Source organism: Scyliorhinus torazame, chromosome 2 (assembly GCF_047496885.1).
Source record: "Scyliorhinus torazame isolate Kashiwa2021f chromosome 2, sScyTor2.1, whole genome shotgun sequence".
Classification (NCBI taxonomy): domain Eukaryota; kingdom Metazoa; phylum Chordata; class Chondrichthyes; order Carcharhiniformes; family Scyliorhinidae; genus Scyliorhinus; species Scyliorhinus torazame.
The window spans coordinates 249,625,710-249,641,504 of record NC_092708.1 but is presented as its reverse complement, the minus strand read 5'-3'; the positions used below and the strand labels follow the sequence as shown (position 1 = coordinate 249,641,504).

At 47.8% G+C, this 15,795-nt stretch overlaps 1 protein-coding gene across 2 annotated transcripts in view; it reads right to left on the bottom strand.

Annotated features, from left to right (window-relative positions):
• Positions 1-15,795, bottom strand: part of LOC140397116 (regulator of G-protein signaling 6-like) — a 941,371-nt gene that overhangs the window by 175,473 nt on the left and 750,103 nt on the right. The gene's annotated exons all lie outside the window — the stretch shown is intronic.

Sequence of the window (15,795 nt, the reverse complement as noted above, 5' to 3'; positions counted from 1 at the left end):
TAGTTCAATGGTTTGTAAGGGTTAATGTGTGAAACTGTGTAAAAAGACAATCCCAGAATGATGAGAGAAGAGAACACATGACTAGGAGAGGAGATGAAGAATGTTCATGTGTCCAGCAGCATAACACCTCGTCATGGATAGCTGAAAAACGTACATTGTAATAAATAAATCAGTTGTTGTTTCAATATACCAGAACCTCAGTAATCATTCTGAAATTGGACTATACAACTCCCTCCTCCCCCACCCCCCGATCTGTTAAGTGCCTAATTGGCACTTCATTCTGTGGGCCTTCCAAAAAAGGCAATGTGGCGTCAGCCTGTGTGGTGCTGCCTGTCAGCACGTTCAGCTGTTAAGCAAAAGGTCAGTGGTTCAAGACCATCCAAGGACAGAGGCTTCAACGTTTCTCCTCATCAACATTCATTGACCCACAGCTCTCGGTTGTCATTGGATGCATTGATTGCCAGACAAATACCCCCAAAAAGGCAAAGTGGGGCTCTTGCTTGCTCTCCAGATGTTGGGCAAGACCTCTTTTGCTTCCATTAAATGTACGCCATCGTCGAATCTTTCTCCATTAGAATTTACATCCATTTGGCTAACATGTGCTAGTGATCAGGGTGACTCCTGATCCTGAAATGTATGTGAATTGGGGAATAAGTGGAAGAGAAAGCAGAATACACACCATTTTGAATGTAGGTACACAAATCTGATGCTGGCATGGATGATTTTAAATATACTGAAATCATTTGACTGGGATGAGGGTGAAAAAGAGCGAGTTACCTTTATTAAAGACAAAACAGCTATAAACTGGGTTTTATCAGCGTGGAGTTTAGGGGAGGCAGTGGTGTTGCGGTATTGTCACTGGGCCAGTAATCCAGAGAGCCAGGGTAATGCTTCTGGGGATCCAGGTTCAAATCCCACCACGGAAGATGGTGAAATTTGAATTCAGTAATGATGACCATGAAACCATTGTAGATTGCCGTAAAAAAACATCTGCTTCACTAATGTCCTTTAGGGATGGAAATCTGCCATCCTTCCCTGGTCTGGCCTACAAATCCACAGCAATGTATTTGACTCTCCAATGCCCAAGCAAGACACTCTGTCAAGGGCAATTAGGGAGGGGCAAGAAATGTTGGCTCAGCCAGCGACACCTACATCCCGTGAATGGATCAAAAACAACAGATGGGGCAGGGATGGAGGGTACCTATTACTGCAATTGGCTTCAGCATTCCTGACTGAGGAGTGGGGAGAAGTAACATTCAGAGGTTTTTGCTTCTGAGCATGATCAAGTGCTCGCTTTTGGAAGATGTACAGGTGGACCGGAGGTCAGAGTAGGGTCTGAAATAAAAACAAACAATGCTGGATAAACTCAGCAGGCCGGGCAACATCTGTGGAGCGAAAAACAGAAGGTGGGATTTTCCTCCCCCACCGCGGCGTGCTCTACATCGGCGGAGGGCGGTTCACCAGTGACTGGCGGTGGGATCTTCAGTTCCCGCCGTTGCCAATGTGGATTCGCACCTCTTGCCACCATGAAATTCACGGCAAGGTGTGCTGTCGGTGGGACTGTAAGATCCTGCTGCGTGAACGACCAGAAAGTCCCACCCAGAGTCCACGTTTCAGGTCTAAATGAACCTCCTGAAGAAAGGCAGAAATGTACAGAATTATATAGTTGGCAAGGGGCCGGAGGAGGTGGAGCAGGGTAGATGAATGGGATCGATATGGGCAAAGGAATTTGACATGGACATATGACAAAGGGGAATATTAATGGTCACATTAAGGGATAAAGAGTTTTAATCATGGTAAAAGGTAAGCGAGCAGAATGTGAATCTGGTTAGCTGGGGTACTCTTCATGGCCAACAGCTTACCGATGTTCACTTTACTGATACAGCAAGCCAAAGAGGTGCCAGGGAGCTGCAAGCACTTGTGTCACAACAGTCCCGTGCTATCAGGCCACAGTGACAAACGACCACAGGCATCTCTCCATTAAGTAGCTATAATTAGCACTCTGCACATCATCAGGACTAATGGAGAGGGGATGAAGGAAAGGGTAAAGCTCAGAATGCTAATGCCTCCCAATTAAACCTATGAAGGATTTCAGAGGCAAGGCTCTCCTACAGTGCAGAATTCTCTCAATAAACATTATAAACAGGGTACATTTTAAAACAGCTGAGTGATTCACAGAATTCCAAATGTATTGGAAATTCTTCTCAGCCTCTGAACTTGGCAAAATGGATAACAACAGTGTTTATGTTTAACAGTAGGCAGCGTTATTGTAATTTTTTCTCCTCCAATGTTAATTGTCACGTAACATTAATGTTTTTATTTTCACCACAGCTTTGGCGGGGCCATTAGTGTTGTCTTGCCTCTTCTCTGGCTTTCTTCAAGCCTCCCTCAGTCCACATCTGAATGTTATCCACCCATCCGATTTTCTTTCTTCCTCTTCTGTTTTTCCTCTCAATCTTTCCTTCAATTGTTGCCAAGGTGAGATTGGCAGGTCCTTGTTTTCAAAATCTGTACCTGACAATCTTTCTCTCCGTAACTGTTTCCAGCAACCCTTTTGATTCCTGAACCAGTGATCCTCTCGATCTAACCCACTCACTTGTCGTTCTGTCCATCCAACTGATCATAAGCATCCTCCACGCCCACATTTATCCTCCATGTATTCCCTTCCTTCAGAGTTCAATTCTCATTATCATGGAGCGCAACACTCCACACTAGAAATGTACTAGACATTTTTTTCAGCTTTGCGTTGATGCTTTTGGGTTTCTAGACACTATTTCAGTCACTGGTTTTTCCTTTTTGCCATATCTAATCCCATCTGGATTCCATTTTTTAATTGAACCAAGGTACTTGTCACATAACGTTAGCATCTAAAACGCCAGCAGCTCAATTGTAGTCTTAGTAAAGTTACACGATAAGCCTGCCTGCAGCGGCAGGCTAAGGCCACTGAATGTCACTGTGGACCTGTTCAAATCATTGAACCTTTCTTTGCCAGCAAATAAAGAGTGCAAGGATAAATGTGTAAAAGTTACCTTTGAACTTGTGGTAAATACTTTGCCCCTTCCAGCCCTGACTCATTCCCACCAGTTTCTTCTTTCCTTCTCTCAGCTAGAGTTCTAATTGATCCCCTCAAGCTGATCTCCTGCTCTTGGGCTGGATTCTCCGTTTGGGACACTGTTGTCGCCACTGACTTGCGCTCTTGTTGGAAGCGGGAATTCAGAGGTGATTCACTGGGCTGGATTCTCCATAGCCCGATGGAGAAATCAGGCTCGGCGATCGGGCAGAGAATGGCTTCCGACGCCGGAACCGTGGCAGGCACCGTGGTGTTTGACTCTGGTCCGAGATGCTCTGCCCCCTCCAAACCAGCGTCATCGGGATGTGCGGTGTGCGCAACTGCAACACCGTTGGTGTGTCATCGGCCCGCCCACCTGTGATGCTCCGCCCCCGATGGGCCGAGTATCTGATAGTGCGGGCCACATGTAGTCCCAGCGGTTGTGTCCACACTCGGCTGGGATCCGTGCCACTGGCTGGGGGGCTTCTGCTAGGGCTGGGGGGAGTGGTGGGGGGTGGACAAGTGGTGGGCTGTGGGGTCGGCGTTCGCGGGTTAGGGTTCTAACATAGCCGGCGCCATGTTTTCCGGCGCAATCGGTGCAGGCCGTCAGCCCTGCGCATGTGCGGCCTGGTGATTCACCGCTTGTTTTACGCACGATCCGCAGGCGTTTCATGCGCCGCTGGTGCTAGCCCCTCACCGGTACCAAAATCGGTGAGGGTTTCGCGCCGATTTACCGTCGTGAAACTCCCGCAGATTCTCTCTTCACCTCAGAAATGGAGAATTCCGCCCACTATCTCTTGCCACGCAAATTTAGGTATGGCGGGAATTAGGAGGAATTGCCTTGTGAATCCCACGATCGGGCTGCCATTTTGAGCAGGCGGCCCGATAGCGAGGTCCAGCAGCTGGCTTCCCTCCCACCGCCCCCGCCCCCCCCCCCTCCACCCCCCCCTTCCCCCGCACCCCCTCCACCCCCCGGAACAGAATTCCGCCTTCCACTATGGGATTTGCTGGGTCCCCTCCCCCTTCCACAGTACGATGGTGACCCAAACATCCACCTATCCCCCATCAGAGATCCCTTTACAGAGACCCCAACTAGAATGGAGAGGGTCTCTGGTGGGGCCCTCTTTAATGGAGGATCTCTGGTAGGGGTTTCTCATGGGGGTTCTCTGGTGGGGGGGTTCCTGTAATGGTGGGTTCTCTGGTGGGGGGTTCCTGTAATGGGGGGTTCTCTGGTGGGGGGTTCCTGTAATGGGGGGTTCTCTGGTGGGGGGGTTCCTGTAATGGGAGGTTCTCTGGTGGGGGGTTCCTGTAATGGGGGGTTGCTGGTGTAGGTTCCTGTAATGGGTGGGGCGGTCTCTGGTGGGGGTCTCAATAATGGAGGTATCTCTGGTGGGGGAATGCCTGGTGGGGATGGGGTGGGCAGGATTTGCATTATGGGAGGAGAAGGACCCTTGGATGGACTTTGAGGCAACTCCCTTGGCCCACAGCGAGGTCCACCATGCCAGGCCATGCTGGGAAATACCTACACCAATTCCCGCCCATGTGAATCCTGGCCCAGAGGACCAGATAATCACGTGAGTTGGTAAATCTGGTCCCCAGCCCGTTAATAGGATGCAAATGGGTGTCGCTGCCAGCGGGGATGAACCCGTTCTTTGTACGATGCTGGATCCTCTGCCACATCAGGAACTCTGCTACCGGCAACGGAAAACCAACCCCCTCATGTCCAACAGCCCAATCATTGAACCCGACTCTCTCCTTTGAAAGTAGTGCTAACATTCACCAGCCCGCTTTCCAGCTGGCTCATCATTGGGCCATGTTCTTTCCTGCATATATGTGCCCAGCCTATCTGCCACTCCAGCTGATCCAGGCTGAACTGCTGACATCTGTGTGTGAGGTGGGAATGACTGCCCTTGGCATCAGGACAGTATTTGACCAAGTGTGACATCTAGGTGTCTCAGCAAAACAATAGTCAGTCGGAATCAAAGGGATTCATGCCTGACATAAAGGAATATGGTTGGGATTGTTGGACATCTCAGCCCCAGTACGTCACTGCAGGAGTACCAGGGCTCAAAGACTTGGTTTGCTCCTCTTGCACCATGTGGGAAGCCTGGAACATTTCCAGTGCCCGGGACCAGCATGTGTGCTGGAAGTGATTCCAGCTACAGCTTCTGGAAGCCCGTGTTTCAGAGCTTTAGCGGCAGCTGGGGACAGTGAGGAGCATTCTCGAGGCGGAGAGTGTAATGGATAGCAGGTATACAGTGGTGGTCATGCCGTGGATCAGACTCTACAGGAAAGAAAGAAATGGCTGACCACTAGTCAAAACAAGAGACCTAGGCAGGCAGTGCAGGAATCTCCTGTGGCAATTCCTTTGCAAAACAGATGTACTGCTTTTGATACTGTTGAGGGGAATGACCTCTCCGAGGAAAGCAGCAACAACCGAACTCATTGCACCATGGTTGGATCTCCTGCAGAGGGGTGAAGTAAAGAGTGTGGGAATGCACACTTACAGTGAATGCACATTTATAGGGGATTCAATTGTAAGGGGAATAGATAGGTGCTTCTGTGGCTGCAAACAAGACTCCAGGATGGTATGTTGCCTCCTTGGTGCTAGGGTCAAGAATATACTGGAGCGCTTGCAGGATATTCTGGAAGGGAGGGTGAACATCCAGTGGTTGTGGTACACATCGGTACCACGGCACAGATAGAAAAAGGGATGAGGTCCTAAAAGCAAAATATAGGGAGTTTGGAAGAAAGTTGAGAAGTCAGACCTCAAAGGTAGCGATTTCAGGATTACTACCAGTGCCACATGCTAGTCAGAGTAGAAATAGCAAGATATATTAGATGAATACGTGGCTGAAGAGATGGTGTCAGGGGGAGGGTTTCAGATTCCTGGGGTATTGGGACTGGTTCTGGGGGAGGTGGGACTTGTACAAACTGGACGGGTTGCAGCTGAGCAGGACCGGGACTGATGTCCTAAGGGAGTATTTGCTAGGTTGGGGGTGGGGTGGGATTTAAACGAAAATTGCAGGGGACTGGGAACCTTGACAAAGAGTCAGTGGAGGAGGAATCAAGGAGAAAAACAAAGGTCAGAAAGGGGAATAATAAAAGTGATAGGCAGAGAAACCAAGGGCCAGATTCAAACAGGGCCACAGTGAAAAATATTGGGAGCGAGACAAGTAATGTTAAAAAGACAAGCTTAAAGGGTTTGTGCCTTAACGCGCGGAGCAGTCGCAATAAAGCAGATGGACTAATCGCGCAAATAGACATAAATGGGTATGATATAATCGGGATTACGGGGACATGGCTGTAGGGTGACCAGGGATGAGACCTGAATGTCCAGAGGTATTCAGTATTTAGGAAGGACAGACAAAAAGGAAATGGCGACGGGGTGACATTGCTGATTAAAGAGGAAATTAACACAATAGTGAGGAAGGATATTAGCTCCGTGTCATGTGAGAGTACCTTTAAGAAATGGGTGTTTATTAGTGATGTCAGAGTGGACTTCCAGTGGCGGCTATGAGGGAGTAGGTCGCACATTAGGTGGCTCCCGCTTCAGTCGGACTTTTGTTGGCTCCCGCCGTCATTGGCAGGGAGGGTGCAGACTGTTAAGATGACGATTCTCCTGCGGTTCTTGTTTGTTTTTCAGTGTCTCCCCATTTTTATCCCGCGGTCCTTCTTTAAGAGGCTGAATAAAATTATTCTGGGATTTGTATGGGCAGGGAAGTCCCCGCGGGTGAAGAGGGTGATGCTTGAAAGGAACAGAGGAGAAGGGGGGCTGGCGTTGCCAAATTTCAGCAACTATTACTGGGATGCCAACATAGCGATGATAAGGAAATGGATGGTGGGTGCGGGGTCGGTTTGGGAGCGGATGGAGGCTGCTTCGTGCAGGGGCATTAGCTTAGCAGCTCTGGTCATGGCACCTCTGCCGCTTTCGCCGGCACGAGACTCCACCAGCCCTATAGTGGTGGCGGCTCTACGGATCTGGGGCCAGTGGAGAAGGCATGTAGGGGAGGTAAGAGCATCGGTGTGGACCCCAATCTGCGGCAACCACCGATTTGCCCCAGGGAAAATGGACGGGGGGGTATCAACTGTGGAGGACGGCGGGGATTGTGAGGATGGGGGATCTGTTCCTGGAAGGGAGCTTTCCGAGCATGAGGGCGCTGGAGGAGAAGTTTGGGCTGGCGAGAGGGAACGACTTTAGATACTTACAGGCACGGGATTTTGTACGCAGACTGGTGCCGTCCTTCCCACATCTCCCGCCGAAGGGGAGGCAGGACAGGGTAGTTTCTAGGGGAGAGGTGGGAGAGGGTAGAGTTTCAGACGTCTACAAGGAACTAATGGGAGCTGAGGATATGCAGACCAAGAACCTGAAGGGTAGTGTAGAGTTGAGCCAGGGAATATTGAGGCAGGTCTGTGCGTGAACAGAGCCGTGGTTTGCACTATGTTTAATCTGTGTCTTGACTTCTTTTTTTGTACTGTACAATGTCACTTTTTCTATATGCCTAAAATACCTCAATAAAACTGTTTGTTAAAAAAAAAAGTGATGTCAGAGTATGGGTGGTCTGGAGCTGGGCTGTCTGTCAGCCTTTTACTTTCGTTTTAGGCTGTTTGCTGCAGGGTGTGTTTTAGTTTCGTTTTCAGTGTTGGAATTGAAGCCAGACAGAGCAGGCGTACTGTTGATCTCTCTGCCATGAAAAGACTATCTCTTGATCATTTGGTGAATTCAGAATTATAAATGTTCTCAGTAGTGAATGTAAACCTGATGTGCTTCTGTTAAAAGGTGTTTCTTCTGTCTTCTGGATGTTGTTTGGGAAGTTATTAAGGATTACTTAGTGTTGTATTCTTTACGGTTGTATTTGGATTGATGGTTGCTAAGATGTTCACTGTATGTTTTAAAAAGGTTAACTTGAGTTCATAGAATAAACATTGTTTTGCTTTAAAAAATACTTTTCCATTTCAGCTGTACCACACCTGTAGAGTGAGCTGTGGGCCCCCCATACCACAATCTATTAAAAGTTGTGGGTCAGGTGAACTCCATGCTACACTTTGGGGTTCTCTAAACCCTGGCCCATAACATCCGTCAATGTGGAATCTCACTGTGCATGGGTAGAGCTGAGGAACACCAAAGAGCAAAAAACATTAGTGGGCTTCGTATATAGACCCTCAAACTGCAGTGGTGATGTTGAGATTGGCATTAAACAGAAAATTAGAGACACATGTGATAAAGGAACATTTGTAATTATGGGTGATTTTGATCTGCATATAGATTGAGCAAATCAAATTAACCACAATACCGTAGAGGAGGAATTCCTGGACTGTATATGGGGATGGTTTTCTGGACCAATACGTTGAGGAACCAACTAGAGAGCAGGCCATCCTAGACTGGGTATTGTGTAATGAGAATGGAATCATTGGCAATCTAGTTGTGCGTGACCCCTTGGGGATGAGCGACCATAATATGATAGAATTTTTCATCACGATGGAGAGTGACATAGTTGATTCTGAGACTAGTGTCCTGAATTTAAATAAAATAAATTATGATGGCATGAGGCGCAAGTTGGCTATAACAGATTTAGAAATATTACTTACAGGTATGATAGCAATGGCAAATATTCAAGACAAACATTCACGGAGCGCATGGGGGAACTGCAACAATTGCTTATTCCTTTCTGGCACAAAAGTAAAACAGGAAAGTGGCCAATCCATGACTTATAAGGGAAATTAGAGATAGTATTCGATCCAAGGAAGAAGCATACAAATTGGCCAAAGAAAAACAACAGGTTGAAGAATTCAGTAAAGAAGGAGCAAGGGATTGATTAAGGAGGGGAAAACAGAGTACGAGAGTAAGCTGGCAGGGAACATAAAAACTGACTGTAAAAGTTTCTATAGGTATGTGAAGAGAAAAAGATTGGTGAAGACAAATGTAGGCCTCACAGGGGACTGTGTAATAAGGGACAAAGAAATGGCTGAGCAACTAAACACATACTTTGGTTCTGTCTTCACAAATGAGGACACAAATCAGATACTAGAAATGTTGGGGAACGCAGGGTTTAGAAAGAGGGAGGAACTGAAGGAAATCACTATTAGTAGAGAAATGGTTTGGGGAAATTGATGGGATTGAAGGCTGATAAATCCCAGGGCTTGATAATCTACATCCCAGAGTACTTAAGGAAGTGGCTCTAGAAATAGTGGATGCGTTGGTGGTCATCTTCCAGGATCCTATAGACTCTGGAGCTAATGCAACTCAACTATTGAAAAAGGGAGGTAGAGAGAAAACAGGGAATTATAGATCAGTGAACCTGACGTCAGTAGTGGGAGAAATTCTAGAATCCATTATCAAAGATTTTATAGCAGAGCACTTAGAAAATAGTTGCAGGACCGGATAGAGTCAGTGTGGACTTATGAAGGGGAAATCATGCTTGACAAATCCACTGGACTTTTTTGAGGATGTAACTAGTAGAGTTAATGAGGGGGAGCCAGTAGATGTGGTAGATTTGGACTTTCAGAAGGTTTCTGAAAAAGTACCGCAGAAGAGATTAGTGCGTAAAATTAAAACGCATGGGATTAGGGTAATGTATTGAGATGTAGAGAAAACTGGTTGGCAGACATTAAACAAAGAGTAGGAATTAACGGGTGTTTTTCAAATTGGCAGTCAGTGACTAGTGGGATGCCGCAGGGATCAGTGCTCGGACCCCAGCTATTCACAATATATATTAATGATTTAGATGAGGGAACAAAATGTAATATCTCCAGATTTGCGGATGACACCAAGCTGGGTGAGAAGGCAAGCTGTGTGGAGGCTGCAGTGATCCTTCAGTGTGATTTGGACAAGTTGAGTGATGGGCAAATGAATGGCAGATACAGTATAATTTGGAGAAATGTGAGGTTACCCACTTTGGTAGCAAAAAGGAGAAGGCAGACTATTCTGCGGTTGAATAAACTTGGTTTGTTCTCACTGGAACGAAGGAGGTTGAGAGGTGACCTGATAGAGGTCTACAAAATTATGAGGGGCATAGACAGAGTGGATAGTCAGAGGCTTTTCCCCAGGGTAGAGGGGTCAATTACTAGGGGGCATAGGTTTAAGGTGAGAGGGGCAAGGTTTAGAGTAGATGTACGAGGCAAGTTTTTTACACAGAGGGTAGTGGGTGCCTGGAACACGCTGCCGGAGGAGGTGGTGGAAGCAGGGACGATAGTGACATTTAAGGGGCATCTTGACAAATACATGAATAGGATGGGAATAGAGGGATACGGACCCAGGAAGTGTAGAAGATTGTAGTTTAGTCGGGCAGCATGGTCGGCACGGGCTTGGAGGGCCGAAGGGCCTGTTCCTGTGCTGTACATTTCTTTGTTCTTTGTTCTTTGTTCTTATTATCTGAATGGCCATAAATTAGGAGAGGGGAATGTGTAACGAGACCTGGATGTCCCCGTACACCAGTCAATGAAGGTAAACATGCAGGTGCAGTAGACGGTAAAGAAGGCAAATGGTATGTTGGCTTTCATAGCGAGAGGATTCAAGTACAGTAGCAGGGATGCCTTGCTGAAATTATACAGGACCTTGGTGATGCCACACCTGTGCAGTTTTGGTCTCCTTATCTGAGGAAGGATGTTCTTGCTCTAGAGGGAGTGCAGCGAAGTTTTACCAGACTGATTCCTGGGAGGCAGGACTGACGTATGAGGAGAGATTGAATCGGTTTGGATTGTATTCACTGGAGTTCAGAAGAATGAGGAGGGATCTCATAGAAACCTATAAAATTCCAACAGAAGTAAACAGGATAGATGCAGGAAGGATGTTCCCGATGGTGGGTATGCCAGAACCAGGGGGCACAATCTGAGGATACAGGGTGGACCATTTAGGACAGAGAGGAGGAGAAATCTTTTCACCCAGAGAGTGGTGAGCCTGTGGAATCCGTTACCACAGGAAGTAGTTGAGGCTAAAACATTGTAAGTTTTCAAGACACAGTTAGATATAGCACTTAGGGTGAAGGGGATCAAGGGATATGCGGGGAAAGAGAGATTAGGCTATTAAATTGGATGATCACCCATGATCATAATGAATGATGGAGCAGGCTCAAAGAGCCGAATTGTTTCCTGCTGCTCCTATTTTCTATGTGTCTATGTTTCTGCCTCAGGGTAGTGTCCTAGGCCCAATCATCTTCAGCTGCTTCATTAAGTGATGACTTTGACAAAGGATCATCTGGACTCGAAACTTTAGCTCTTTTCTCTCCCTTCAGATGCTGCCAGACCTGCTGAGATTTTCCAGCATTTTCTCTTTGGTTTCATTAAATAATCTTCCCTCCAATGTAAGATTAGTGAGGATTGGGAATATTCTTTAATGATTGCAAAGTGTATACTTGTGATTCTTCAGATACTGAAGCATTCCGTTTCCAAATGCACCCAGATCTCAACAACATCCAGATGTGGGTTGATAAGAAACAAATAACATTTGTGCCATATAGTGACAGGCAATGACCATCCCCGTTTGAGATTCAATTGTATTACCATCGCTGAACTAAGCTCTGAGCCTCCATCCTAGATTTAACTAATCAAGCACAGTGATGCTAGATCAGTTACCAGACTAACATAATCAAACACAGAACAAATAAAACTTTGAACACTGCACTTGTCCTGATCCTTTATGGAGCAGTCAAGATTGGTATTCCATCCACCAGCTTAAACATTCACTCCTTCCACGACTGACACACAATCGCAGCTGTGTGTACCTTCTACAGTTGCACTGCAGCAACTCACCAGGCAGCATCTTCCAGACCTGCGACCTCTACACTTCTACCACCGGAAGGGCAGCAAATACCTGGGAACACCACCACTTGGAAGTTACCCTCCAAGTCACATACCATCCTGACATGGAAATATATCGCCTTTCCTTCACTGTCACTGGGTCAAAGTCCGGAAGCCCCTTCCCTAATAGTATTGTGGGTGCAGCTACACCATGTGGACTGCAGCAGTTCAAGAAGGCAGCTGACCACAGCCTTATCAAGGGCAATTAGTGATGGGCAATAAATGCTGGCCCAGCCAGGGAGGCCCACATTGTCATAATATACACCAGTATATCATGGTGCAGACACACACTGATGGACACACAGTGGGGCCAATCAACACACGTAACACCGCAGCCAATCACCAGTGAGAGCACACACACTATAAAGACAGGGGACATCAGAGTTCCCGCTCATTCGAGTAGCAGCTAGTTAGGAGCACAGAGCTCACAGCCTGCAACACAGACATTCACCATGTGCTGAGTGCATCAACTGGTTAGGACAAGGCAAAGGTCTTTAGTTAAAGCTGGTATCGTATTTCCCCACAGTTCAAGTATGTTTAAATAGTTAACCTTTAAATAAAATAGTGTTGCACTACTTCAAGTGTTGGTGACCTGTATGTGATCCAGAACACCCAACACATCATGATACCAGGAGTGGTTGCATACTAGCACTTCTTAGACCTCTTGCAAGTGATCTGCCTTCCGCCAGCATTCCGTCATTCTGCAACATGGACAACATCAGCCCGCCGCCGCCGCTCCGCATCGCCGGCAACCTCTGGGCCAACTGGAAGATCTTCAAACAGCGCTTCCAGCTCTACCTCGAAGCTACGGACAGGGAGGGCGCTTCGGACACCAGAAAGATTGCTCTTCTCCTCTCCACGGACGGGGACCATGCCATCCATATTTTCAACTCTCTCACCTTTGCAGATGACGAAGACAAGACGAAGTTCAAGACGGTTCTCCTCAAATTTGACACTCACTGCAGCGTAGAGGTGAATGAAAGTTTCGAGCGCTACGTGTTCCAGCAGCGTTTGCAGGGTAAGGACGGACCTTTCCAATCCTTTTTAACGCACCTCCGCATCCTTGCGCAATCTTGCAGCTACGGGCCCACCTCTGACTCCATGATACGCGACCAGATCGTTTTCGGTGTTCAGTCGGACCCCCTACGTCAGCAGCTCCTCAAAGTTAAGCAACTCACCCTAGCGACCGCCATCGAGACCTGTGTCCTACATGAAAATGCCACCAGTCGGTACTCCCATATACAAGCGACTGAAATGGCGCGGCAGGGTCCCCACGAGGCGGAACGGATCCAAGTGATTGAACACCTTCAGGGCCTCAGCCTGGATGAGGGCGGCCATTTTGCGCGCTTTTCGCGGACTCCCACGCTTGTACGCACCAAACGAGGGGACGGCGACATGGAGGAACGTAATGCGCAGGCGCGCACCACGCAGGACCGCACCGCGCATGCGCGGTGGTGCAGCGAACGTGCTGATGTCACGACGTGCGGCAACTGTGGCTCCTCCCATTTAAAGCGCCAATGTCGTGCAAAATCTCTTTTTATAAAAAATATATTTATTAAAGTTTTTTAACACAATTTTACTCCCTTACAAACAATAAACCCCCCCCCCCCCGTAACAAAAAAAAAAGAGAAATCGCGCAGAGCAAGATATATACATGGCAATATGATATATTTACACAGCTTTGTACACTGGCCCTCACCCGTACGTGCCAGTTTCCCCAACCCTTCATGTTATCTCTTGCTCATCCACCCTCCCAGGCAGTCCCCCCTTTCCCCCCCCCAAGGTTGCTGCTGCTGCTGACTGACCTTCCTCTAACGCTCCGCGAGATAGTCTAGGAACGGTTGCCACCGCCTGTAGAACCCCTGCGCAGACCCTCTCAAGGCGAACTTAATCCTCTCCAACTTTATGAACCCAGCCATATCATTTATCCAGGCCTCCAGGCTGGGGGGCTTCGCCTCCTTCCACATTAGCAAGATCCTTCGCCGGGCTACTAGGGACGCAAAGGCCAGAATGCCGGCCTCTTTCGCCTCCTGCACTCCCGGTTCATCCACTACTCCAAATATTGCTAGCCCCCAGCCTGGCTTGACCCGGACTTTCACCACCTGAGATATTGCTCCCGCCACTCCTCTCCAGAACCCCTCCAGTGCCGGGCATGACCAAAACATATGGACATGATTCGCCGGGCTCCCTGAGCACCTTCCACATCTGTCCTCTACCCCAAAGAACCTACTCAACCTCGCCCCTGTCAAGTGCGCTCCGTGGACCACCTTAAATTGTATCAGGCTGAGCCTGGCACACGAGGAGGAGGAATTAACCCTACCTAGGGCATCAGCCCACAGACCTTCCTCGATCTCCTCCCCCAGCTCCTCCTCCCATTTACCCTTCAACTCTTCTACCGGCGCTTCCCCCTCTTCTTTCAACTCCTGGTGTATTTCCGACACCTTGCCCTCCCCGACCCATACACCCGAGATCACCCTGTCTTGAACTTCTTGTGCCGGGGGCAACGGGAATTCCCTCACCTGTCGCCTCACAAAAGCCCTCACCTGCATATATCTAAAGGCATTTCCCGGGGAATGCCCCGCAAAATCTCGACAATGCCTACGATGTGGAAGACTTGGCCACTATGCTGCCTGCTGTCGAGCAGCTCAGCCTTCCAATTCCTATCGCTTCAGCCAGCCTCGCAGGAATGTTCGGGCAATTCAACCCACGGTCACCGAGTCCGATTCTGACCTCCCGCACAGCAGTGACACCGAGGACCCGAAGGCACCTTTTTGAGTCGGTGTCGTAACGAAAAAAGGCTGTCCCCGAAGCAAAGACACCAGCCGCTGTCGGTATACAGCATCGATCCAGACGGTGAGTGGTGTGCCACCCTGACGGTCAACGAGAATTTGTCGCCCACCTCAAGAGACTTGATTTGTGAACTTTGCACGAATGGACTCTCTGGTCTGTTCTGTTCTTACGTTTAATTGTTCAAGTGGTTTGTATATCGTGTTCATCTCGTTATTTGTGTGACACACTGTTTTTTTCTGCACCAGGCACCTTCCCATGTAAATAGCTTAGCTTTATGTACATAGTCCTGTAAATATTTTGCACACACGTAGTCAGGAACATTCACCATACACTATTTATTGTCACGCAGGCACATTTTTTAATATAAAAGGGGGATGTCACAATATACACCAGTATATCATGGTGCAGACACACACTGATGGACACACAGTGGGACCAATCAACATGCACAACACCGCAGCCAATCACCAGTGTGAGCACACGCACTATGAAGACAGGGGACATCAGATTTGCCGTTCATTCGAGTAGCAGCTAGCTAGGAGCACAGAGCTCACAACCTGCAACACAGACATTCACCATGTGCTGAGTGCATCAACTGGTTAGGACAAGGCAAAGGTCTTTAGTTAAAGCTGGTATTGTATTTACCCACAGTTCAAGTATGTTTAAATAGTTAACCATTTAATAAAATAGTGTTGCACTACTTCAAGTGTTGGTGACCTGTATGTGAGCCAGAACACCCAACACATCACACATCACATGAAAGAATTTAAAAAAAACATCCAATGTCCAAGAACTGTTCAAATTCTCCTGTCCATTGCGACATCAGAGTTCCAAAATCATCCCCAGTTACCAGTATCACAATTAGTTGCATTGCCAATTCAGAGACCTTGATTTGTAAAAGCAACCAAACGATTATCACTGAAAATTGCGATGTTTGGCTTGAATGTAATCATTGGCCCAGATTTTCAGTTCTAGAGCGAGCCTCGCCAGTATGACAGAAATGTGGGAGGTGCTTGGAAATTTAAGCCCCACCCTTGGGCACAGAACTTCCTATTTTTGCGGGGACATGTCCAGAATCAGATAAGGTTTTGGGCGTGTGGGGTTTACAAAGGCAGCTGGGCATTTAAATCATCCACTACCTCCACTGAAATGGGATTTTC